The sequence below is a fragment of the Nomascus leucogenys genome, chromosome 24 (assembly GCF_006542625.1).
Source record: "Nomascus leucogenys isolate Asia chromosome 24, Asia_NLE_v1, whole genome shotgun sequence".
Taxonomy (NCBI): domain Eukaryota; kingdom Metazoa; phylum Chordata; class Mammalia; order Primates; family Hylobatidae; genus Nomascus; species Nomascus leucogenys.
In genome coordinates this window covers 24,186,282-24,211,842 of record NC_044404.1, presented here as the reverse complement: position 1 = coordinate 24,211,842, position 25,561 = coordinate 24,186,282, and the positions used below count along the sequence as shown (strand labels likewise).

Genomic DNA, 25,561 nt, shown 5'->3' with positions numbered 1-25,561 from the left:
GTGAGATAAAGGAACGGAGCAACTTGCTGGGGGAGAAGGTCATAGGTGGGAAGTCTGGGGAGGCCCCTGAAAGGTGGTGCCTGTAATCCCAGCACTTTGGGAGGCCCAGGCGGGTGGATCACCTGAGGTCAGGAGTTCGAGGCCAGCCTGCCTAACATGGTGAAACCCCCTCTCTACTAAAAATACAAAAACTAGCTCGGCGTGGTGGCGGGCGCCTGTAATCCCAGCTACTCCAGAAGCTGAGGCAGGAGAATCGCTTGAACCCAGGAGGCTGAGGTTGCAGTGAGATGAGATGGCGCCACTGCACTCCAGCCTGGGTGACTGAGCAAGACTCCGTCTCAAAAAAAAAATAAAGTAAAATAAAAAATTATCCCTCCCCAAATGTCAGGAGTGCACTGAGATTGAGAATCTCTGACACAGAGCTTCCAAGAGAGGCAAAGAACCGCATGGTGGGGGCGGGGGGGATGGGAAGGAATTTTGCTGGCGGGGCTTGAATAAGCAAAGGCACCAGGGCCAGAAAGCCCAAGTGAGTGGAAAGGAGAAATCCAGGCTGGCCCTGGGAGTATGTGTGCCTGTTGAGAATGCACGCAAGAGGCACGTGGGGACCAGATCCCATATGGGCTGCAGGCCAGGCTGGGGAGCCTGGACTCCCCTCAGCAGGCGGCAGAAGTCCTGAGGGTCTAAGCAGAGGAGGGCAGGGCCTGGAGGGAGGGCATGCTTGCCCTTCCCATACCTGCTCTCAGAAAAACAGCTAACAAACTCCTTTACACTAGGGATAAATGACAGAAGACTGGATGGGTGACCCTTTTCTGGGCTCTCTGTATTTTAACCAGGACGAAGTCTTAAGCCAAAGAAGTGAAGCAATAATGGGGAATTTCAGGCACCGTCATGATGAATGTGGACTAAGCCTGACAGTCCCTCTCAGGCTGGACTGAGGTTGGAGGCCTGGACTGGATTTAGGGAGCCCAGGTAAGGAAGCACCACTGTTTTTCCATCAGCAACATCTACTGTGTACTCAGGCCTCTGTTCCAGGTACAGACCCGGTAGGCCCCACAATCCTGGGCGGGGGGTTCTGCTAGAGAGGACCTCCCCAACGCACTCAGGGATTGAGTGGTACGGGGTGGAGCTGGTCCTAGAACTCAGGCAGCACCCCTCTGGGACTGTGTTCTTTATCTTGTCCAAGCCCAGGGCAACCCTAAGAACTGCCAGAATTTATGGAGACCTCACTACTTGTCAGGTATTTTAAGCTTTGCATATAGCAGTTCATGCATTCCTCAGGCAAACCTATCAGGGAGAACCACTATCATCCCCATTTTACAGGATAGCAAACTGAGGCACAGAGCGGGAAGTAACTCGCCTGGGGTCACATGGCTTGTAGGTGTAGGAGGCAGCCAAGCCAGGACTCAGAGCTAGGCAGTCCCACTCGAGAGCCACCCTCTTTGCCCTCCCGAGCAGCTGGAAGCCCTGGGCTTTGTGGGAGGAAAGAGGAGGACCCGCCATTCCGGGCTTTCCCAGCACAGCCGCTCCGCTCTCACGCTGGCAGATGAGTGCCCTGGGGATCTCAGACACCAGGGATGGGGTGGGCGCTGGGGAGGGACCGAGGAAGAAAATACAGGACACATTCTTGGCTTGAGGCCAGTGCTGAAAGTTAAAGAAAAGGCCAAGAAAATTCTCCTTCGGGGGCCTGGAGCTGTTTTGCAAGGTGTTGCTTTTCTCCTGGACTGTGTTTACTTTGCCAAACTGGAACGCTTTTCTGACATCCAGCAGCCCAGGAGGCTCGGGGCTGTTTGCCAAGGGACCAGAGCCAGGGCAGAAGGGGAAAGCAGAAGGCAGGGCGCTGCATCTCCTCAGGGGCCCACCTGGCTGCCTGCTCCCGGGAGGATCTGCCTGGAGGGCTGCAGGAGTGAGAGAGAGGGAAGGAGCATCTGGCGGGGAGTCAGGAGGCGGGTGGCCTCCCTGTCCTGTTTCTATGTCAATGCCTCTCAAATGTGTGTCTCTCTGGACCTCTGCCCCAGCTGAGATTTACAGATCCGCCTGTCCACTCAGCTGGGCCGCTTGAGTGTCTCATTCACATCTCACCCTTAACAAGTCCCCAGGCAAAATCTGAGCCCCACCCCCTCGTACCTGCTCATCACCCCTCCCACCCCTCCACCCCCGCTCAGCTGTCCCCTCCCTCCAAGTGCTCAGATCAAAACCCCAGCAGGCACCCTGGATTCCTCTTCTTTCCCTCACGCCCCACATCCTGTCCATCAGCAATTCTCATGGGTCCACAGTTTATTTATGTATTTTGAGACAGTTTCGCTCTTGTTGCCCAGGCTGGAGTGCAGTGGCACGATCTCAGCTCACTGCAACCTCTGCCTCCCAAGTTCAAGCAATTCTCCTGCCTCAGCCTCCCAAGTAGCTGGGACTACAGGCATGCGACATCACACCTGGCTGATTTTGTATTTTTAGTAGAGATGGGGTTTCACATGTTGGTCAGGCTTGTGTCGAACTCCTGACCTTAAGTGATCCACCAACCTCAGCCTCCCAAAGTGTCGGGATTACAGGCGTGAGCCACCGTGCCCAGCCAGGTCCACTGTTAAAATACGTCCCGCATTGAACTCATCACTTCTACCACCTCCATCAGCCTGGTCCGTGCCACCAACCACTTCTAACTTGCCATTTTGTCCACCCTTGCCCCTCTACAGCCCTTCTGCACACAGCAGCCAGAGTGGTATTTTAGGCCTGGCACAGTGGCTCACGCTTTTAATCCCAGCACTTTGGGAGGCCGAGGCGGGCGAATCACAAGGTCAGGAGATCGAGACCATGGTGAAACCCCATCTCTACTAAAAATGCAAAAAATTAGCCGTCGTGGTGGCGGGCGCCTGTAGTCCCAGCTACTCGGAGAGGCTGAGGCAGGAGAATGGCGTGAACCCGGGAGGCGGAGCTTGCAGTGAGCCGAGATAGCGCCACTGCACTCCAGCCTGGGTGACAGAGCGAGACTCTGTCTCAGAAAAAAAAAAAAAAGAATGCAAATCAGATTGTATGACTCCCCTGCTCAGAACTGTCCACTGGCTTCATGTTACACTAGAGGAAAAGCCACTGTTCTCACCACGGCCTTGTCTGCTCTGGCCCCTGCCCTGCCCTCCTCTCCTTCTGCTTCAGCCCCCACTGTTAGCTTTGTTCACTCTGCACGAGGCACCTGGGGCTTCTGGCTGTGCCCCCTGCATTAATATTCTCTTTTCCCTAGAATGCTCTTCCTCCAGAACTTCCTGTGGCTCCCTCCTTCCCATCATTCATGTCTCATCTCAAATGTCAGCTTCTCAGAGAGGCCCCTTTGACCACTATGGTCAGTCACTCTGTATCCCTTTTTCCTTAAAAAAATAATTCTCCATAACACACGTTATATTCCGGAATTACTGAGTTTACGTGTTGTCTTTCCCCTGTGGAATGTCAGCTCCTTGAGATCAAGGACCGAGTGTCTCTTGTTTGTTGCTGTGTCCTCAGCGCTGAGAGCAGGGACCCGCACACAGTAGGTGCGCGGCATATTTTGTTCACTAGGTGCATGAACATGCTTTATGGGGGTCCCCATAAGCAGGTGATGGGCACTCTCTGCACCCTGGTTCTGTCGTGTGTAAGATGAGGCAGCTGAGCCTCATCTGCAAGGGGCCAACCCCCTCTAACACCTCTGTGAGTCTCTTATTGTTCAGAACCACAAAAGGCCAGATCGAAGACGTAGCAACAGAAGCAAAAGAAAAACTGAGAGAGGTGAGAATTTTCTGAAGATAGTAAAGGAGGGATTCGGAGCCCCACGTGAGTTCAGGTGTGAAAAGTGTCGGTGGAAGAGCTGGAATCAGGAGAGCTCTGTTTGAGTCCCGCGCCCTGGCCATTTACCTGCTGAATGATTTCAGATGAAGAAGTTTGCCTGTCAATGCCTCAGTTTCCCCCTCTATAAAATGGCAATGATACTCCAAGCCCTGCTTCCTTTGCAAGGTTGCAGAGAGGGTCAAACAAAAACTGATTTCATGGGTCAAAATTTAATGAACAATTATATGATAAAAAAAATTGTTCTGGAGAAATCTTTACTGAGTGTCTGGGAGCTAGACACTGCTCTGGGGCCTGGGGGTACTGTGGGGAGTGACCCTTTCCTTCAAGGAGGAGGATAATCATACAGACAAACGTATGCTCACCAATAGTGAAAGGTGTGTTGAAGGAGGGATGGATCCCCTGAGAGACTAGTCTGAGCTGCAGGTCAGGGAGGGCTTCCCTGAGGAGGTGCCCTTTGGACTAAGAGGTGAAGGATAAGCAGAAGTCAAATAGCAAAGGGCAGGATGAGGGCTGGAAAGGGTGTTCCAGGCAGCAGATACAGCTCAGGCAAAGGCCTTGAGGTGGGAAAGAACAGAGTGCAGGAGACTCGATAACTGGCATGGCTGCAGAGGTGGAGAAGAAGCCTGCATCAGAGAAGCTGGCCAGGTTAGCAGAGGCCAGGTCCCGTGGGGCCTCACAGGGCATGGGAAAGCTCCATTGTCATAAAGGCAGTGTGGCCCCCAAAGGTTTGGGTGGGGGGAAGTGGGAGGAAATGATGTAGTCAGGTTTGTATTTCAAAAAAGCAACTCTGACTGTTGTAAGGACAGAAGATGGAGGGGAGCAAGGTGAATGTGGGAAGGCTGTTCACAGGCTACTGCACCTGTCCTAGCAAAAGTGGATGAAGCTAAAATAGGATAAAGTAGGAACTTGCACATAGCATGTTCAAGAGGGCAATTTCTGAGGGACCAATTTGCAATCTGAGGCAAAATGGCAAATGTGTAGACACTTTAGTCAAGTAATTCTGCTTCTACAACTCAATCCTACAGAAATGCTGGCACAAAAGTTCAAAGACCTCTGTACAAGATGTTCATTATACCACTGGTTATAATAGTAAAAACTAGGAACAACTTGAGTGGGCATCAATTGACTTTGACAGAATTATGCAGGGGAATACTATGCAGCTGGTAAAAAGAATAAAACAAATCCATGTATACTGATGAGAAAAATAGACACGACATATGACCAGGTGAGAAAACAGTTTACAGACTGCATAAATATTATTAAACCATTGATTTTTAAGTATATATCTTCCTCATGTTTCTGTATACATAAAAAGGCCAGAAGGCTGGATGCAGTGGCTCAAGCCTGTAATCCCAACACTTTGGGAGGCCGAGGTGGGTGGATCACTTGAGGTCAGGAGTTCAAGACTAGCCTGGCCAACATGGTGAAACTCTGTCTCTACTAAAAACACAAAAATTAGCTGGGCATGGTGGCGGGCGCCTGTAATCCCAGCTACTCGGGAAGCTGACGCAGGAGGATCGCTTGAACCCAGGAGGGAGGTTGCAGTGAACTGAGATCACGCCACTGCACTCCAGCCTGGGCCACAGAGCAAGACTCTATCTCAAACAAACAAACAAGGCTGGAAGACTGCACTCCCTTGTAACTAGTGGCAAATGCCTGAAGTAAAAGAATAAAATAATACAGAGAAACTTTCACTTTCTCTGTATTGTTTGCATTTTTTTTACAGTAGACATGTATTTTTCAGCAAAACGTATTTCTTTTAAAATATTAGCTGCTATAATGAGATGTTTTAGTCTGTTCAGGATGCTATTACAAAATGCCAATAAACTGGGGGGCTTATAAACAACAGCAATTTGTACTTGACAGTTCTGGAGGCTAGAAGTCGAAGACCAAGGTGCCAGCAGATTCGGCATCTGGTGAGGACCTGTTTTCTGGTTCATAGATGATGGCTTTTCACAGCATCCCCACCTGAATGAAGGGGCAAGGGAATTCTCTGGGGCCTCTTTTATAAGGGCACTAATCCCATTCATGAGGGCCATGCCTTCTAATCACCCCCCAAGGCCCTCCTCCTAATATCCTCATATCCTCACACTGGTGTTCAGGTTTCAACATATAAATTTTGGGGGCACACAAACATTCAGACCATAGCAAGATGGCTTCATCTATCATCCATCCCCACTACCACTAACATCCCATCAACCTCACCACTATCACCACCTCTACCATCTCCTCCATCATCACCTGCATCACCATCACCACCTCTATCACCATCACCACCTCCATCACCATCACCAACTCCATCACCATCAACACTTCCATCACCACCTCCATCACCATCACCACCTCCATCACTACCTCCATCACCCTCACCACCTCCATCATCATCTCCATCACCCTCACCACCTCCATCACCACCTCTATCATTATCTCCGTCACCCTCACCACCATCATCATCACCACCACCATCACCACCTCCATCACCACCTCTATCACTACCTCCATCACCCTCACCACCTCCATCACCACCTCCTTCACCACCTTCATCACCAACCTCCATCACCCTCACCACCTCCATCACTACTTCTGTCACCCTCATCACCTCCATCACCACCTCCATCATCACCTCCATCACCACTTCCATCACTCTCACCACCTCCATCATCACCTCCATCACCACCTCTGTCACCCTCACCACTTCCATCACCACCTCTATCACCACCTCCATCACCCTCACTACAGCCATCACCACCTCCATCACCCTGACCACCTCCATCACCACCTCCATCACCACCTCTATCACCATCACCACCTCCACCACCACCTCCATCACCACCTCCATCACCACCTCTATCACCACCTCCATCACCACCTCCATCACCACCTCTATCACCCTCACCATCTCCATCACCACCTCCATCACCACCTCCATTACCACCTCTATCACCACCTCCATCACCACCTCTATCACCCTCACCACCTCCATCACCACCTCTATCACCCTCACCACCTCCATCACCACCTCCATCACCCTCACCACCTCCATCACCACCTCTATCACCCTCACCACCTCCATCACCACCTCTATCACCACCTCCATCACCCTCACTACAGCCATCACCACCTCCATCACCCTGACCACCTCCATCACCACCTCCATCACCACCTCTATCACCATCACCACCTCCACCACCACCTCCATCACCACCTCAATCACCACCTCTATCACCACCTCCATCACCACCTCTATCACCCTCACCATCTCCATCACCACCTCCATCACCACCTCCATTACCACCTCTAGCACCACCTCCATCACCACCTCTATCACCCTCACCACCTCCATCACCACCTCTATCACCCTCACCACCTCCATCACCACCTCCATCACCCTCACCACCTCCATCACCACCTCTATCACCCTCACCACCTCCATCATCACCTCTATCACCCTCACCACCTCCATCACCACCTCCATCACCACCTCTATCACCACCTCCATCACCCTCACCACCTCCATCACCACCTCTATCACCCTCATCATCTTCATCACCACCTCCATCACTACCTCTATCACCGTCACCACCCCCATCACCACTACCACCACCTTTACTCAAGAGACAGGCAGAGTGCTTATGAACACAGATTTTAGAACAGCACTGTCTATGTAATTATAACTACATAATTCTAACTATAATTTTTAACCAAATGATTTTAAATTTTCTTGTAGCCATATCAAAAAGTAAAGATAGGAGTGAAATTAGTGTTAACGATATATTTTATTTAACTCAATATATGGAAAATATGTCACCATGAAATCAATATAAAAATCTCAATGTGATATAGTACATTCTTTTTGTCACACCAACCATTCAAAACCTGGTGTCCATTACACACTCCCAGCATGTCTCAATTCACACCAGCCACATCTCTAGTGCTCAATGGTCACTCAGGGCTGGAGGCTGCCCTCCTGGGCAGCACAGTTCTGAAGCCAACTGCAGCCACCACATACTGGCTGTGTGTCTGCGGGCAAGTTGCTTAACCCCTCCGGACTCACTTTCTTCATTTGTAAATCGGGCATAAGAGCAGAGCTGTGAGGATGACATGCATTAACATGTGCCCGGTGTTTGCTCCAGTGCCTGGCACACAGGCAGTGCTATCTAGTATTGGCTGTTATTCTTCCAGAAACCTGGAAGAAGTTCAGAGATTCTGGCTTTGCATGTGGAACCACCCAGAGAGAGGGAGATTCATGAGCATTGGTGTAGCCAGAGGTGGCTTCAGACTTCCTGGAGAAGCGATTTAGTCAGATCTTGCAGCTTGGACAGAGCTTGCACAGGAGGAGGAAAGTGGAGAGGGCTTTGTGGAGGAGAGGAGGGGAGTAGGGTCAGGAGGATGCCTGTCTGATTAAGAAAGAGGGTGTAGGTTGAGGAGCAGAGGGAGAATTGGGCATGGGCAGACAAGGGGGATGAGGCAAGGACTGAGGGACCCTCGAAATCATGTCCTCCAGCGTCCCCATCTGACACATAGGAACACCGAGCCCAGGCATGGAGGTTACTTGCCCACAGAGCCGGCCACACATGCTGCCCTTTGTTCACTGACCAAACACCCCATCCGTCGGCGCTCTGCCCCTGAAGCTGGATCCTGCTGAGCTGAGCAGGCAAGTTTCTCTGCTGTGAAGAAGAAACTCTGTGGCTCCCGAGGCCCCATCCCAGGGTCTGGACACCCCTGGAGAATTGTAAGCCTTCCTTGAACTGAACGCAAATCCTTCTTTCTGTGGTTAATGGTGAATGTACCTCTTTGCAGGGTGGGCAAAAAAACTGGCCCCCAGGCTGCAAGGACCCCCTGGACTGTTTAGAGGCAACAGCTTATGGCCGGGGATTCAGTCGCCGCCGTTCTCTGGTCAGTAATTAACCAGGCCTCATCTGGGCACCGATAAGAATGCTGGGGCCGTTAGCTGGGAGTATGCTGTGTGTACATCTCCTCTGGGGATCACCCCCAACTGTTTGCTCCAGGAAGCGGGTGGCAAGTCTGCACAGCCTGGTCCCCATCTCCAGGTGACTGGCTTTGAGGTCGGTGCCACCCTGGACAGAGGACCCAAGCCACCCACGGACTGACCCATGGGCAATGGACAGGCAGCTCACTCACAAATAGCCAAGGCCGTTCCCACTGAAAAGGGCCTGATCGAGGCCACCCAGGGGTCAGAGGAAGTTCCTGGCTGTGAGGCCCTCTGCAAAGATCATCCATGAGGACTGTGGGCTGCTTTTGTTGTTTGAAATCAACTGTTCCCAATTTTCTATCCAGTGCGTGTCCTTTCCAGAGACCTTCTCACAATGGGCATAGGTCATTTTAAAAAGTGTTTTTGTCAAGGAAATAATAAAACAAATAATATTTGTTATAAACAACTCAAGTAATTTTATTATTAAGTATTAATATTAATTTGCTTTTTTTTAAGACAGGGTCTCACTCTGTTGCCCAGGCTGAGTGCAGTGATGCAATCACAGCTCACTGCAGCCTCGAACTCTAGGCTCAAGAGATCCTCCTACCTCAGCCTTCCGAGTAGCTGGTACTACAGGTGTGTCCCACCGCCCTCAGCTAATTTTTTTTTTTTTTTTTTTGAGACGGAGTCTCACTCTGTCAGCCAGGCTGGAGTACAGTGGTGCAATCTCGGCTCACAGCAACCCCCACCTCCCAAGTTCAAGCAATTCTCCTGCCTCAGCCACCCGAGTAGCTGGGACTACAGGCGCACACCACCATGCCTGGCTAATTTTTCGTATTATTAGTAGAGACGGGGTTTCACCATATTGGCCAGGCTGGTTTCGAACTCCTGACCTCGTGATCCACCCGCCTCAGCTTCCCAAACTGCTGAGATTACAGGCGTGAGCCACCACGCCCGGCCGGCTAATTTTTTTTTATTTTTTGTAGAGACAGGAGTCTCACTATGTTGCCCAGGCTGGTTTTGAACTCCTGGCCTCAAGCTATCCTCCTGCTTTGCCCTCCCAAAATGCTGGAATTACAGGTGTGAACCACGGACCCCGGCCTTAAAGAGCTCTCTTAACTCATGATGATAACTCAGCTCTGGCAGAGATCAAACCAGCAGCTCTGTGTGTGTGATTGACCAGCACACAACAGATCCAAGTGCTTATTGGGCAGCCTGCACAGGATCAGAACATGGCCAAGTTCTAATTGGATAAACAGCCGGGGACATTGCTGTACTTTAATTGGATGACCTATACAGGAACACTCCATTGCTAAATTCAGATTGGCTAAATGAACTTCTGTCCAAGTTCATGAGGTACCTGCGCAGGATGGCATGTTGCAGAAGCCAATCTAACAGCAACTTGAAGCTGCTCATGGTCGTATTTCTCGTGTTGCCTTCCAGTTTCATTGCTCAATCTACAGTCTGACAGTGTCTGGAAAGAAGGATTTGGCAGATGAAAAGTCCCAAACCTATGCTCTCTTCCCTAAAGAAAGGCTGAGCTGGGCGCAGTGGCTCATGCCTGTAATCCCAGCCCTTTGGGAGGCTGAGGGGGGTGGATCCTTTGAGGTCAAGAGTTCGAGACCAGCCTGGCCAACATGGTGAAACCCCGTCTCTACTAAAAATACAAAAAAATTAGTTGGGCATGGTGGCAGGCACCTGTAATCCCAGCAACCCGGGAGGCTGAGGCGGGAGAATTGCTTGAACCCAGGAGACAGAAGCTGCGGTGAGCCGGGATTGTGCCACTGCACTACAGACTGGGCAACAGAGCGAGGCTCCGTTTCGAAAAAACAAAACAACAACAACAAAAGGCTGAAACAGCTCACAATTTTGTTGACAATTAACGTCAACAGTCCTTATCGGTGAGAGCTCTCACTTGCAGGGCAATTAACATACGTCAGGTGCTGGGCTTCACAGGCAACACCTCATTTAATCCTCACAACAACCCAATGAGGTGAGCAACATGTTTCCCCACTTTACAGATAAAGAAACTGAGATTCAGAAAGGGCCAGAAGTTGTCCAAAGCAAAGCCATGTGCCTAGAAAGAATCTGAGTTGGGATTCACACACATATCTGCCTAATCTTTACCCTGGGCTGTTTCTCAGTTTGCAAATGAAACCAAAATGTGCTGCTGGACAGAAACCAGCATTCCGCTTCCTCCCAGTGGGCAGGAAGGGTGTTTATGGTGGTCCAGTCCAGGCCTACACTCAGCACCAGTACATCCACAAAATTGGCAAAATATTGAAACGCTTCCAAACTGGTTCATAAGCAGCTGCTATCCTGAGTCCCCCAAGGGTCTCTCAGCCTTCTTGATTCTCCGGGGACACCATCCCCTACCCTGAAGCCTTCCAGACCTCCCCACGATCCAGTGACTGAAGGGCTAATGCCCAACCCACCGGGGGATCCCAGTACATTCCCACCTCCAGTACATGGATCGGTGCCTGTGCTATATGGGTCAATAAATATTTGAAATATCACTCGGGTAATGCAAGATCCATAGCTTGGCAGCTTATGCTAAATTACCTCACCCAAATGACCTAGATATTCTTCCCTTCTTCCAGAATAATGCACGTCTCACCATCTGTTTTGAGAATGGGCTGATATCTAGCACATAAAGTCTGACATAGAGTAAGCCTCCAGTCCATGGAAGTATGTTGTGTTATCATAATTATTGCTAAGGTGGGTCTGCACTTTCTAGCATTTCTCAAAAGGTGCTCAATAGCATTCTAGACCCAAGAGATGCTCTACTATATTAAAATAAATAAATAAATAAATAGCCAGGTGCAGCGGCTCATGCCTGTAATCCCAGCACTTTGGGAGACCAAGGTGGGCGGATCACATGAGGTCAGGAGTTTGAGACCAGCCTGACCAACATGGAGAAACCCTGTCTCTAGTAAAAATACAAAATTAGCCGGGCATGGTGTCGCATGCCTGTAATCCCAGCTACTCAGGAGGCTGAGGCAGAAGAATCGATTGAACTTGAGAGGTGGAGGTTGCAGTGAGCCGGGATCACATCATTGCACTCCAGCCTGGACAACAAGGGCGAAACTCCGTATCAAAAAAAAATTAAAAAAATTATGAGGTCAAGCAAATTTGGGAAACTGCAGATGCTCACAGATTCACAATGTTCACTAAAGGATATAAAGGATCTGAGAAGGACTGCATTAGATAAATCGGATTTGTATCATTTAATCCTTAAATCGTGTGGTCCCAAATCTATCTGACTGCAGGACTCCCTTGTTCAGGTAGGACAGATAGGTGGGTGGGTAAAAATTTACGGACATCCTCTACAATTTAATTTGGAAACATCTGTTTCTAGGCAAAACCAACACAGGATTCCCAAGTAATGATAGGGGCGTGTGTGCATGGGCGTGTGTGCATGTGTGTGTGCGTGCTTGCGTGTGTGCATGTGTGTGTGCGTGTGTGTGCATGTGTGTGTGCGTGCTTGCGTGTGTGCGTGTGTGTGTGCATGTGCATGTGTGTGTGCACGTGTGTGTGCGTGCGTTTGCATGCCTGCGTGTGTGTGTGCGTGTGTGTGTGTATTTCATCTGCAAACTGAGACCATTTCCAGAAAGGTATCCAGCATTTTGAGCCTGGGCAGGAAGAAGGCATCTACGACGGGGAGGCTCACACCTGTGAGTTCTCACTGGGCTTGGTCTCAGCCTCACCTCCCTCCCTCCCAAGGGATGCAAAGTGATGCCAGGCAGTGTGGGGTGGGGTCCACCTGAGAAGGCTTCCTGCAGGGAGGGAGTGTGGAGCCAGCTAAAGGGGAGGGGTGGGGTCCAGATGAGCAGAGAGGAGGGTGGAGGTGAAAATGCCACTCCCCTGGGACACATGGCACCTTCTAAATCACACAATGCCCTGTCCAAGCCAGCTGTTGGCTTTCTGCCCTGGCCTCTAGCTCTCCTTCCTTCCCCTCCTCCCCTCCCAGGTCTAGAACCATCTCCTGAGTCAGCTCTGGGCTTCCTGCTAGGAGCTCAGACCCCTTCCTGCTCAGGGAAGGTAGGGCTACCTGAGGGACTGTACCTTGGGGGTGGGGACTGGACACTCGCCGACAGTGCACAGCCCAAAAAGAACACAGAGTGCAAGGCCAAGTCTGTTTGCTGAGCCCTGGGGTTAACCCTGAGACTCAACCCTCTCACCCACAACCACTTCTCTTATGGGGAAGGGGTAGGAACTGCCTGTGCCTGGGGCTGGGGAAGGGAGAGGGAGGCCCAGGGGTGGGAATCAAACTCAGGCTGGAGGTAGGACCGGCCTTTCTCTGGCCCCACGGGAGACCCAGAGCCAGCCTGGGAGTGAGAGGTGAGCCGGGAGGGGCAGGGGAGTGGGAGGGGCCGCATGAGCCCAGGCACCAGGCGGGTTCCTCCACCCCAGCCCAGGGGAGCGGTCTAGATCCCTCCCTCCCTCCCTCTCAGCTGACAGGGCAGGGCCAGGCAAGCATGCAGGGACCTGGAACCGAAACTCAGCAAAGAGTGTCACTCCAGGGACCCTCGCCCAGCAAGGCTCCAACCACCCTGGCGCCTGCCCTGCCCCAAGGTCATGCCTCCCAGAAAGGGGGCTAGTGGGAACCTCAGAGCAATGGCAGAAAGAGAAGCCTTTGGGGTCAGACAGACAGACAGACATGTTTCCTGAGCACCTGTCATGTTTCAGGCCCTGAGCTTGATTCTAGAAACACAGTGGGGACCAAAACCAGACATGGCTTCCTGCACCCTGTGTGGCCTTGGCCCGGTCACTCCACCTCTCTGAGCTTTAGCTGCCGCAGCTATACCACGGGGCTCCTAACTCTCTGTTGCCTGGGTTGCTTTGAAGATTAACTGAGCTAAGCCTAGCATGTGACACCCTGCAAACGGTAGGTGCTCAATAAGGAGTAATTACCAACGTGACAGGGGCTGTGTTGAATAAAGCTCCCTGCACAGAAGGCCAGCTTTGCCCAGGTTTGCCCTCTGCCTGTTTCTAGATCTTAATTCCAGTCCTCTCTGCGTGACCTCGGCAGGACCTGCCCTACCCTTCTCTGGTCCTCACTTCCCTCCCCTCTGAAATGGGGTCGCAGTCCCTATGCCAGCTGCTTCCTAGGATCAAGTGAAAGCCTTTGGCCCCAATAAGGAGGGTTCCCCTAGGGCACAGAGGGACAGGCTTAGCAATGATTTTCAAGCTACATGTCACAATCCATTATGAGTCTTGCAAGACATGTAGTGGCTGTCGCCAGAATTTTCTTTTAATTGATTAGAGGGCATCTTGCATAGTAAGGATATGTTTTCACTTTGGGAAATTTTTATTTCAGTTAAACATCGATATATATGTTTCCTAAGTCATAGGAACACACAGATCAAAATGTTTTTCTTCCTGTGGGGAGAGCAACGCTGCAAAGCAACTGGTTATGGTTAAGAACACAAGCTCAGAAAAGTTTGAGTTTGGGTCCTCACTCTGCCCCTATTAATGGAGTGACGCTGGGCAAGTTCCTTTAGCTCCTTGTGCCTCAGTTTCCTCTTGTGTACAAAGGGGATAGAAATAACACCTACCGGCCAGGTGCAGTGGCTCATGCCTGTAATCCCAGTGTTTTGGGAGGCCAAGGTGAGAGACTTGCTTGAGGCCAGGAGTTCAAGACCAACCTGGGCAACATAGCAAGACCCTGTTTCTACAAAAATAAAAAAAACTTAGCTGGGGCCAGGCGCAGTGGCTCACATCTGTAATCCCAGCACTTTGGGAGGCCAAGGAAGGCAGATCATTTGAGGTCAGGAGTTCAAGACTAGCCTGGCCAACATGGTAAAACCCCGCCTCTACTAAAAATACAAAAAGTAGCCAGGTGTGGTGGTGCTGGCCTGTCATCCCAGCTACTCGGGAGGCAGGAGAATCCCTTAAACTGGGAGGTGGAGGTTGCAGTGAGCAGAGACCATGCCACCACACTCCAGCCTGGGTGGCAGAGCAAGGTTCCATCTCAAAAAAAATCAGCTGAGCATGGTGCAGTCTGCATGTATTTTGAGCTACTCAGGAGGCCGAGGTGGAAGGATTACTTGAGCCCAGGAGGCTGAGCCTGCAGTGAGCTGTGACTGCACCACTGCACTCTAGCCTGGGCAACAGAGCAAGACCCACTCTCTAAAAAAATAAAAAAGAAAGAAAGAATACGTACCTCGTTAGTACTCAGAACAGTGCTTGGCATGAGGCTTAGTGAGAGTCAGACTCAGAATGAGGAGGAAGGCAGGCCTCAGAGGGGGTGGCCTCTGTAAGTGGGAGTGGGGTCTGCTGCCCCCTCCCCAGTGCAGAAGTCTGTTCTGGCCCAGCCGCAGCCCCCCTTACTTTACAGATGAGAAGCCCGAGGCCCTGAACCAGAGAGCGACTTGTCAGTCACTGAGAAGCTGGAGCCTTCAGCCTCCCAGGCCAGGGATTCCCATCTCTTACTGCCTCTTGGGCTCAACAGAGTACTTGACCCTTTGATGTCCTCTCTGTAAAATGGAGACAGTAAATAGTTGACCTCTTAGGGTTGACTAAATGACATCCTTGATGTACCAGCAAAGTGCTTGGCACAGGGTAGGCCCACAGTAAGTCTAATGAAATGTTAGCAGTTTTTACTCACAATGTATTGTTCAACAAAAAAGGCAGGTTATAAAACAGTATGTACAGTATGAGCTCATTCTGTGTAAGTGAAAAAAAAAAAAAAGGCGTGTGGTCTGCGTGTACCTGCGAAGCAACTCACAGTGATCATTTGTAGGTGCGTGAGTGGATGGGGGCCGGGGTCAGGGGGCGCGTTACAGGTACGCCTTTGGTTTTTGTTTGTTGTAGCTAAAGTTTCTAGTTCTAATTATTCTACAGCTAATGTGTATTGTTTTTATGTAAAGGAAAAAGAGAGGTATTTTTAATCACCATAAATAAGAAAGACTATCCACCTCAGCTGACTCATGGGACGTCCCCAGGCCAACACGTGGGCTGAACCCAGGCCGCCTTCCACCGAAAACCACCAGGTGTGCCATTGTGGTTTGGGGCACCGTCGCGCTGAGCAGCGGCCTGCTTTGCATTCTCTTTTTCTTGTTTGTTCACAGTGACAGCTGATGACCCACTGGTGGCATTCTGTATAACAAACACATGCCAAAGATTGCAGATTTCGTATGCAGGAGGGAGGGAAGGAGGGAGGAAGGAAGGGAGGGAGGGAGGGAGGCAAAGGCACGCTGGAGTTTATCAAGCAATAAGTCCTGGCATCTTCCTTACGCGAAACCCAGGCTGGGAGTGGACAGTGATAAGGGTTAGGGACAGATATTCTGTGGGCTGTGGATGCCACGCCAAGAGGAAGAATGAAGGGAGGGGTACATGGAAGGAGATGGTGGCTGAGGCAGGAGGGCACGGGGAAGAAAGGGAGATGGTTCAGAGGCTGCTCCCCCACCTGCTGGGCCCTTTCCAGGGCCTTCCCAGAAGTTCACCTGATGCTAAGCAGCAGGGGTGTGTGGGCAGCAGGGGTGTGTGGGCAGCAGGGGTGTGTGGGAGGTGGGGATGCATGCCCTGGGGGGATGGAGGAATCAGGAAGGAGATTCTATTTGGCCAAGAAAGGGATATCGAGGCCATAGAGGGCTGGGGAATCATGTTCGACAGTGAATGTGGGGAAAGATGGATCCAAGATGGACCCTTTTAAAAAGACACATGCTTTAGGGAGCCTATGGTTTCATGGGTCTCCACAAGCATCCAGAAATCTGTTCTCTGACAGCACCCTGGTTGCCCATTCCCTGTCGCAGGGTAGGTAGAACTGTCTATCTCCTATGATCCACAGCAGCCATCCCCAGCCGAGCCCCATCTCAGCCTCCTGAGGCTCAGCCCCCATCTCCCCCTCTCGAGGCCCAGCCCCCGTCTCAGCCTCCCGAGGCCCAGCACAGTCTCAGCCTCCCGAGGCTCAGCACACTCTCCCTCCATCTTGGTCAAGCCCTGTACCCAGCACAGCGCCGAAAGACAGAAGATGCCCAGTGAGCCCCCAGTGAACACCTGAGTCTGAAGATGAGTGTGGTCTGAGTGGCGAGTGACTCACCTGTGCCTGAGGCTTAGGAGACCCACCTCCCTGGTTCCCCTTTAGCTCGCTGTGATCTGAGCTTGGGAGCATTGTGGAACAGGTCCCTGCCTTTTATTCCACCTGCACAGCAGGGTTAGTCCTGCGCGGCTCCGTCTCTGAAGAGGAGGAATCGGAAAAAGGGATTTTACAGAGTTGAGGGGGAAGAGAGAGGGCACAGGAAGCCTGTTCCAAGCAGGCATGTCCTGCACGTGCCTGTTGGCTTTGGGGAAGTTGGCGGCCGCTGGGGGGCTGGACAAGAAGGAAAGGTTGGCCAGGGCCTGGGTTGCCAGATTCAGCAGCTTAGCTGGAGCCTGTAAGCAGGAGGAGGTGAGGAACTGGATCTGAGAAGAGAGGACCAGACCCAGGAAGAAAGCTGAGACACTGCTGTCTGGGAGGAGCCAAGAGCTTGGTTTATTGAACCAGGAAGAAAAGTCTAGGCCTCTACCAGGGCAATCATCAGAGGACACTGCTCCAGGGAAAACTGCCTCCCACTTCCTGGAACTCTGTGGGCAATAGAGAAGTACATGTCAGCAGTGCCTCCTGCTGGGCAGCCCCAACATTACACTATTTGTCTAATGTCAGAAACAGAATGTAAGACGGATGTATCTGGAATGTTCAAGCTGGAGTAACACCATCCAACAACTATTACTGCTGCTGCTGCCACTTTTATTGATAGCTGACTGTGTCCCAGGCACTATGCTAAATAATTTTATTGGATGATCTCATTCAATGTTAAGAACAGCCCTATGAGATAGGAACTAGTATTAATCCAATTTTTCAGATGAAGAAACTGAGAATCAGTTTTTTTCTGAGGTTTCAAGTTAGCTGGTAGCAAGATTAGCTGTGCAGCCCAGGCCTCTCTAGCCCAAAATCCATGCATGGTTTTTTTTTGTTTTTTTTTTTTTGAGACGGAGTCCTGCTCTGTTGCCCAGGCTGGATTGCAGTGCTGTGATCTAGGCTCACTGCAAGCTCCACCTCCCGGGTTCACACCATTCTCCTGCCTCAGCCTCCCAAGTAGCTGGGACTACAGGCACCCGCCACCACGCCAGGCTAATTTTTGGTATTTTTAGTAGAGACGGGGTTCTACCATGTTAGCCAGGATGGTCTCGATCTTCTGACCTTGTGATCTGCCCGCCTCAGCCTCCCAAAGTGCTGGGATTACAGGCGTGAGCCACCGCGCCTGGCCCAAGCCCATGGTTTTAACCGCATTCTTGGGTCCCTCAAGCAGTTCAGGATGATGGAGGGTTTTCATTTTTGTATCATCTCCACTTGGTTGGTAGAGGCTGCCTAGAGCTCTGGGTTGAGAGGATTCCTGAGTGCTGTGATGAATTTGTGGTATCTGCCAGTGGCACTGGAAGGGATGTGGCCGCATGTGTGTGAGTTATGTTTTCATCTCTGATCTAGTCCAATTTATTGTATACTGTGATCCTTATAGGACCCTGAGAAAAGGAATCAAGGCTAAATCTTTTTTTTTTGAGACAGGGTCTTGCCCTGTTGCCCAGGGTAGACTGCAGTGGTGTGATCACAGCTCACTGCAGCCTCAACCTCCCAGGCCCAAGTGATCCTCCTACCTCAGCCTCCCAAGTAGCTGGGACCACAGATGTGTGCCACCACACTTCATTAACTTTTTTTGTTTTTTGTAGAGATGGGGTCTCCCTATGCTGCCCAGGCTGGTCTTAAACTCCCGGGTGATCCTCCCACCTCGGTCTCCTAAGGTGTTAGGATTACAGGCGTGAGCCACCGAGCCCAGCCTAAGGCTCAGTTTTCGGACCTCTGTCTTTACTCAATCACTCGGTGACCTAAAAGGCATCTCAAATGAATCACGTCTAAATATGGAACTCTTGATTTGCACCTCCAAACCATCCCTCCACCATCTTCCCCACTAAGTAAAAGGCATCGCTAGTCTTTGTTGGCTCAAGACAAAAAGCCTTAGTATCACCCTTGACCCCCTTTTTCTCTCACTCCTGACATCAAATCTTTCAATACATCTCACTGGTTCTCCCCTTGAAATATATCCAGAATCCAACCACGTCTCACCACCTTCACAGCTGCCACCACCATTGTCTTCCCTGGACTAATGTAGTAACCAATCTTGCTCCACGTGTCCTTACCCCCGTATTAGTCTGTTTTCATGCTGCTAATAAAGACCAGAGACTGGGTAATTTACAAAGAAAAAGAGGTTTACTGGACTCACAGTTCCACGTGGCTGGGGAGGCCTCACAATCATGGCAGAAGGCAAAAGGCACATCTTACGTAGCAGCAGACAAGAGGGAATGAATGAGAGCCAAGCAAAAGGGGAAACCCCTTACAAAATCATCAGATCTTGTAAGACGTATTCACTACCATGAGAACAGTATGGGGGAAACTGCTCCCATGATTCAACTGGCTCCCACCAGGTCCCTCCCACAACACGTGGGAATTATGGGAGCTACAATTCAAGATGAGATTTGGGTGGAGACACAGCCAAACATATCACCCCTACACCTTAGTCTCAACTCAGAAGACATCCTTAGGACTGCTCGGTTTTTCTTTTTTTCTTTTTTTTTAATTATACTTTAAGTTTTAGGGTACGTGTGCACAACGTGCAGGTTACATATGTATACATGTGTATACAGTTACATATGTATACATGTGCCATGTTGGTGTGCTGCACCCATTAGGTGTACCTCCTAATGCTATCCCTCCCCCCTCCCACTTCGCGGTTTTCAAAGCACTTTGGCATAAGTTAAACACACACACACACACACACACAGTAAAGCGAGGCAGGAAATTGTCACTCCCATTTGACACATGAGAAAAACTGAGGCTTGGAAAGGTGATGCAAAGACATCAAAGACACGACGGGGAAGCTGCCCCAGCTCTTACTGTGACGCCATACACTGCCATTTCCCTTCTGGACATGACCCTCTGTCTCCCACAGCCTCCTATGGGCACATCCGAGAGTCTCCCAAGAGGCTGCAGAACGTCAGGTAAGGAGAATGTCAAGGAAGCCAGGAGAGTTGGTCTTCTCTCTGCCTTGGAGGGCCCCAGTCTAAGAAAAAAAACGTTATCTCTTGGTCTAATGTGCGGTCTCAAGTCTGGACCACTTTCCTTTGGTATGTGGTGCCCTCTGGTGCTCACTCTTAGGAAATGCAGCTGGTTATCTAAGCTTTAGGGGAGAGGGGTGAGCTTTCATGGTGGAGGTGATGCCTGGGGGCTCTTCTGACCACCCTCTCAGAGGAGCTCCCTCCCAGCACAACTGTTCCATGCCTTAGAAACCAGAGTGTGTGTCCAGGTTGATGAGGGCCACACTGCTCCTTTAAAAATTCACCAATCCACGTCTTCTAGTGGGAACCCAAATTGGTACAGCCTTTTTGAAAACAGTCATTTAAAATAATAATAATAAAATAAAATAGCTGGCTCATGCCGCAATCCCAGCATTTTGGAAGGCGGAGGTGGGTGGATCGCTTGAACTCAGGAGTTTGAGACCAGCGTGGGAAACATGGTGAAACCCTATCTCTACAAAAAAATGCCAAAAAATTGGCCAGTCGTGGTGCACGCCTGTGGTCCCGGCTACTCAGGAGGCTGAGGTGGGAGGGTTTCTTGAGCCTCGGAGGTCAAGACTGTGGTAAGCCAAGATCTCACTGCAGCCCAGATGACAGAGTGAGATCATGTCAAAAAAAAAAAAAAAAAAAAAAAAAACTAACGAGAGGCCAAAGTGGGAGGATCGCTTGACACCTGGAGTTTGAGACTAGTCTGGACAACATCGCAAGACTCCATCTCTTAAAAAATTAAAATACTTAGCCGGGCGTGAAGGTGCATGCCTGCAGTCCCAGCTACTTGGGAGGCCGAGGCAGGAGGATTGCCTGAGCCCCGTTCAAGGCTTCGGGCAGCCCTGATGGTTCTGCTGCACTCCAGCCTGGGTGACAGAGCGAGACCCCATCTCTAAAACAAATTTTTTTAGTTAAAACTTTAAAAAATATTTTAAATGACATACTCATGATATAATGTGAACTACTAAACATATCTATGAAATACTATCTATGTACTAAGCTCACAAATGGTAGCAATGAGTTTTTCTGCAGAGTGAGATTATATTTCATTTTTATTCTTTATAATTTTCTATACTTTCCCAATTTTTGGCATTGAGCACGTTTCACTTTTCTAAAGTATAGTTTTATCAAAGAAAAATTAATAATAAATCCCTTTCCATCTGGTTTCCTGTCCCTGTCATCTGCCTTATGCTGGTCAGAACATCTCTGGAGCACTGTTCAGTGAGTAACAGGAGAGTTAAAGATTTGTCCACCAGTGGGAACACGTGTGCATTGCAGTGGAGGAGCTTCTGAACGCCTTGCTTTACTCAGGGATTCCAGAGTCCCAGCAGGGGGCGGAGGAAGAGGAACAGACTCATAGAGGAGGAAGAAACTTTGACCTCAAAAATAAAGAAACAGAGGACCAAAAGGAAGCTCATGACCGAGATTCTTAGGCAGATGGAGACAGGGTTGGGTCTAGCATTGGTCACACAGCAGATGGAGACAGGGTTGGGTCTAGCGTTGGTCACACAGCAGATGGAGACAGGGTTGGGTCTAGCATTGGTCACACAGCAGATAGTCAGGTTGCCTGACCCCAATTCCTGAGTTCTTCCCCCCACACCAGCAACCTGGAACTTCTAGAAAAAGCCCATGAACACGCAAATGAACACAACAGTGAGAAACCTCTCTTGGCCACGCATTATAAGCTGGCTGAGATCTAGGATTGACTAGGATGTTAGGAAAAGGAGAGCCTCATATATCCTACCGCTAGGAAGTTGGTTCAGCCACCATGAAGAGCAACTTGCAGTATCTGTAGTACCAGTTAAATTTTAAAATGCACACACCCCGCCAGGAGCAGTGGTTCAGGCCTGTAATCCCAGCACTTTGGGAGGCCAAGGCAGGCGGATCACCTGAGGTCAGGGGTTTGAGACCAGCCTGACCAACATGGTGAAACCCCGTCTCTACTAAAAATATAAAAATTAGCTGGGTGTGGTGGCAGACACGCCTGTAGTTCCAGCTACTCGGGAGGCTGAGGCAGCAGAATCGCTTGAACCCAGGAGGCAGAGGTTGCAGTGGGCTGAAATTGCACCACTGCACTCCAGCCTGGGCAACAGAGCAAGACTCTGTCTCAAAATAAATAAATAAATAAATAAATAAATAAATAAATAAAATAATAAAATAAAATGCACACACCCTATGGCCCAGCAGACTCATGTTTCCTTATTATCTACCTCAGAAAAACAAACATTCAAGTGCACATGGGGCCAATTACAAAAGTAATTGGAGCGTTTTATCGCTAAAAGCTGGAAATAGTCTAAATATCCATACACCCACTGAGAAACAGTTTATAAAATAAGGCACACATGAACCATGGAATGTACCTTGAGCAGTGAAGCAGGCAGTCTCCATGTACTCTTGTGGGAAGTTCTCCAGGAAGTTCTGTTGAGTAAAATACCGGAAGCAGGCGGCATAATAACTGAGTATGACACAATTCATATAAAAACCACCCACAGGGCCGGGGCGAGTTGGCTCACGCCTGTAATCCCAACACTTTGGGAGGCCAAGGCAGGTGGATCACGAGGTCAGGAGTTTGAGACCAGCCTGGCCAAGATGGTGAAACCCCGTCTCTAATAAAATGCAAAAATTAGCTGGGTGTGGTGGTGGGCATCCCAGCTACTCAGGAGGCTGAGGCAGGAGAATCGCTTGAACCTGGGAGGTGGAGGCTGCAGTGAGCTGAGATCATGCCACTGCACTCCAGCCTGGGTGACAGGGTGAGACTCAGTATCAAAAAAAAAAACACACACACACACACAGGGATGTACAGTATCATGTATTTTCTATGGGTCTATAGAAAAAGATTTGAAAATATTGCTCCGAAACTGATAATAATAATGATTACTTTTGAGAGGGAGGGGAGAAAGGATATGGGGAATGATGAATCAGTGCTATTTTAATGTGTTGAAAGGAAAATGAATTCATCTATTGCCTGTGTAATTTAAAATTTATTATTAGAAACACAGAGATAAGAAGAAAAGTAATTTTTTTTTTTTTTAAACTGGGTCTCACACTCTGGTCCAGGCTAGAGAGCAGTGGCGCAGTCCTGGCTCACTGCATCCTCGATCTCCCTGGCTCAACAAACCCTCCCACCTCAGCCTCCCAAGTAGCTGGGACAACAGCTGCACGCCCCCACACCTGGCTAATTTATTATTTTTTTTTGTAGAGACAGGGGTCTCTGTGGCCGGAACACAGAGAACTGGTGGGGAACTTCAAAAGGTGGATGGAGGCCACATTGTAAAAACCTTTAACAGCTGCATAAGAGATTTTGAGCCTTAAGCCGTGGACCAGAGACTTTTAACATGAGCCCCATAGGCCCTTAGGGGTTGGGATATGGTTTGTTCTAAACATAGAAAAGCTCAGCTGTGGTGCCACAGATGGTGGGTCCTCCAACAGGGAGGGAAACTGGCTTCTTCCACCCAGTGGTGTGCTGGAGCTGGCTCGGACAGCCTCTGGAGCCAATTGTGCACATTTCTTCTGTTTTTTTGTTTTTGTTTTTGTTTTTGTTTTGAGATGGAATCTCTCTCTGCAGCCCAGGCTGGAGTGCAGTGGTGTGATCTCGGCTCACTGCAAGCTCCGCCTCCCGGGTTCACGCCATTCTCCTGCCTCAGCCTCCCGAGTAGCTGGGACTACAGGCGCCCGCCACCACGCCCGGCTAATTTTTTTGTATTTTTAGTAGAGACGGGGTTTCACCGTGTTAGCTAGGATGGTCTCCATCTCCTGACCTCGTGATCCGCCCGCCTCGGCCTCCCAAAGTGCTGGGATTACAGGTGTGAGCCACCGCGCCCGGCCACATTTCTTCTTATCTCTGTGTTCAGTGACCTCACATTTGCTAGCTTAAAGTCAGACACAGTGGGGATATTCACACCACGAAGGTTGGCAAACACAAGAAAGCAGGACTTTTACCCCATCCCCTAAAACCCCAACCAGTTGTGAAACATTTATCAGCACCACTGCTTCATACCTAATATTCCAACCCAAACAGGAAGCTGGCTCTCCAGCGCCCACCATTCCACTCATGAGAGTTGAGAGGTTAGCGCCGTGATCTCTGCAAATCAGGAAGTGATTAAGACTGGGGAGGTTTGTTCTTGTTTGCCCTTAAGCAAGCAAGAGGCTGGGTAGCAGAAGTTTTAAAACCACAAGCTTTGAGGACAGACAGACTGAGTTCCAAATCGCAGCCCTGTCACTATAATTAGCTGTGTGACTTAAGCAAGGAATGTAACCTCTCCGAGTTTCATCTGTTAAAAGGGGATATTAATAATATCCACCTCATAGGGTTGTTGTGAAGATTAAATACTATATGTAAACTGCAGTGCCACTATATAACAAAGACTCAATAAAGATTCATGCAACTGGCTGTTTGGGATAAAGAGATATCAATAGAGATATATTCATTTTATTCCAGAATGGATGGATTGTATTTGAGATACCTGAAAGAAATTGAAGCAGTATCTTTAGGACCTAAGTAGAGGCAAGGTCGTGGTAAGTGGCTGAGATTTTCTGACCGGCATCTATAGATGATTTTTTTTTTTTTTTTTTTTTTTGAGACGGAGTCTCGCTCTGTCGCCCAGGCTGGAGTGTGCAGTGACGCAATCTCTGCTCAATGCAAGCTCCGCCTCCCGGGTTCACGCAATTCTCCTGCCTCAGCCTCTCCGAGTAGCTGGGACTACAGGCGCCCGCCACCACGCCCGGCTAATTTTTTGTATTTTTAGTAGAGACAGGGTTTCACCGTGGTCTCAATCTCCTGACCTCGTGATCCGCCCGCCTCGGCCTCCCAAAGTGCTGGGATTACAAGCGTGAGCCACCGCGCCCAGCCTATAGATGATTTTTTTTTAAGGTTTTGAAAGATCCAACTTGGCCAAGCTCGTAGTCACAAAATGCCTCTTGAAGGATCAAGGCATCTGAACACACAATTTCCTAACTCAAAAGTATGGGTGGGCAGGAGGTGGGGGAAGAGGAACAAGAGAACAAACATGTGACAAACAAATTGTCAGAAAAGAGCAAGTGCCAGTTTCAGACGCATAGCACAGGAGCCCATGGGTGGAGCAGGTGGCAAATGAAGATATTTCTGTCCCTGCTGTTGAACCGCTGCAAGCGCAGTGGGATTCCAGGTCTGAAAGAGTTGCAGTTGCTGGGTGGAAATGAAAGTCAACATTTCAGGGCCGAGTGCGTGGCTCATGCCTATAATCCCAGCACTTTGGAAGGCCGAGGTGGGCAGATCACTTGAGGCCAGGAGTTCGAGATTAGCCTGGCCAACGTGGCAAAACTCCGTCTCTACTAAAAATACAAAAATTAGCTGGGCGTGGTGGCTCACGCCTGTAGTCCCAGCTACTTGGCAGGCTGAGGCATGAGAATCGCTTGAACCAGTAGGTAGAGGTTGCAGTGAGGCATGATCACGCTACTGCACTCCAGCCTGGGTGACAGAGTGAGACTCTGTCAAAAAAAAAGAAAAAAAAAAGAAAGTGAGAAAGAAGGAAAGAGAGAGAAAGAAAGAGAGAAAAAAGAAAGAAAAGGAAGGAAGGAAGGAAGGAGAGAGGGAGGGAGGGAGGGGGGAGGGAGGGAGGGAGGGAAGGAAGGAAGGCAGACAGAGAAAGGAAAGAAAGAAAGAGAGAGAGAGAGAGAGAGAAAGAGAAAGGAAGGAAGGAGAAAAGAAAGTCAACAGCCAACATTTCAGAGATCCCAAGATCCCGA

The 25,561-nt window shown here is 49.9% G+C and overlaps 1 long non-coding RNA gene across 1 annotated transcript; it reads right to left on the bottom strand.

The window, feature by feature from the left end:
- Nucleotides 1–7,567: 7,567 nt before the first annotated feature.
- On the bottom strand, nt 7,568–19,151 carry LOC105738043. Its single transcript, XR_001113762.2, has 3 exons — nt 19,000–19,151; nt 16,785–16,921; nt 7,568–9,125 (listed from the first exon to the last, which is right to left on the bottom strand). It is a non-coding gene; the product is annotated as an uncharacterized LOC105738043 (long non-coding RNA).
- Between the last annotated feature and the right edge of the window lie 6,410 nt (nt 19,152–25,561).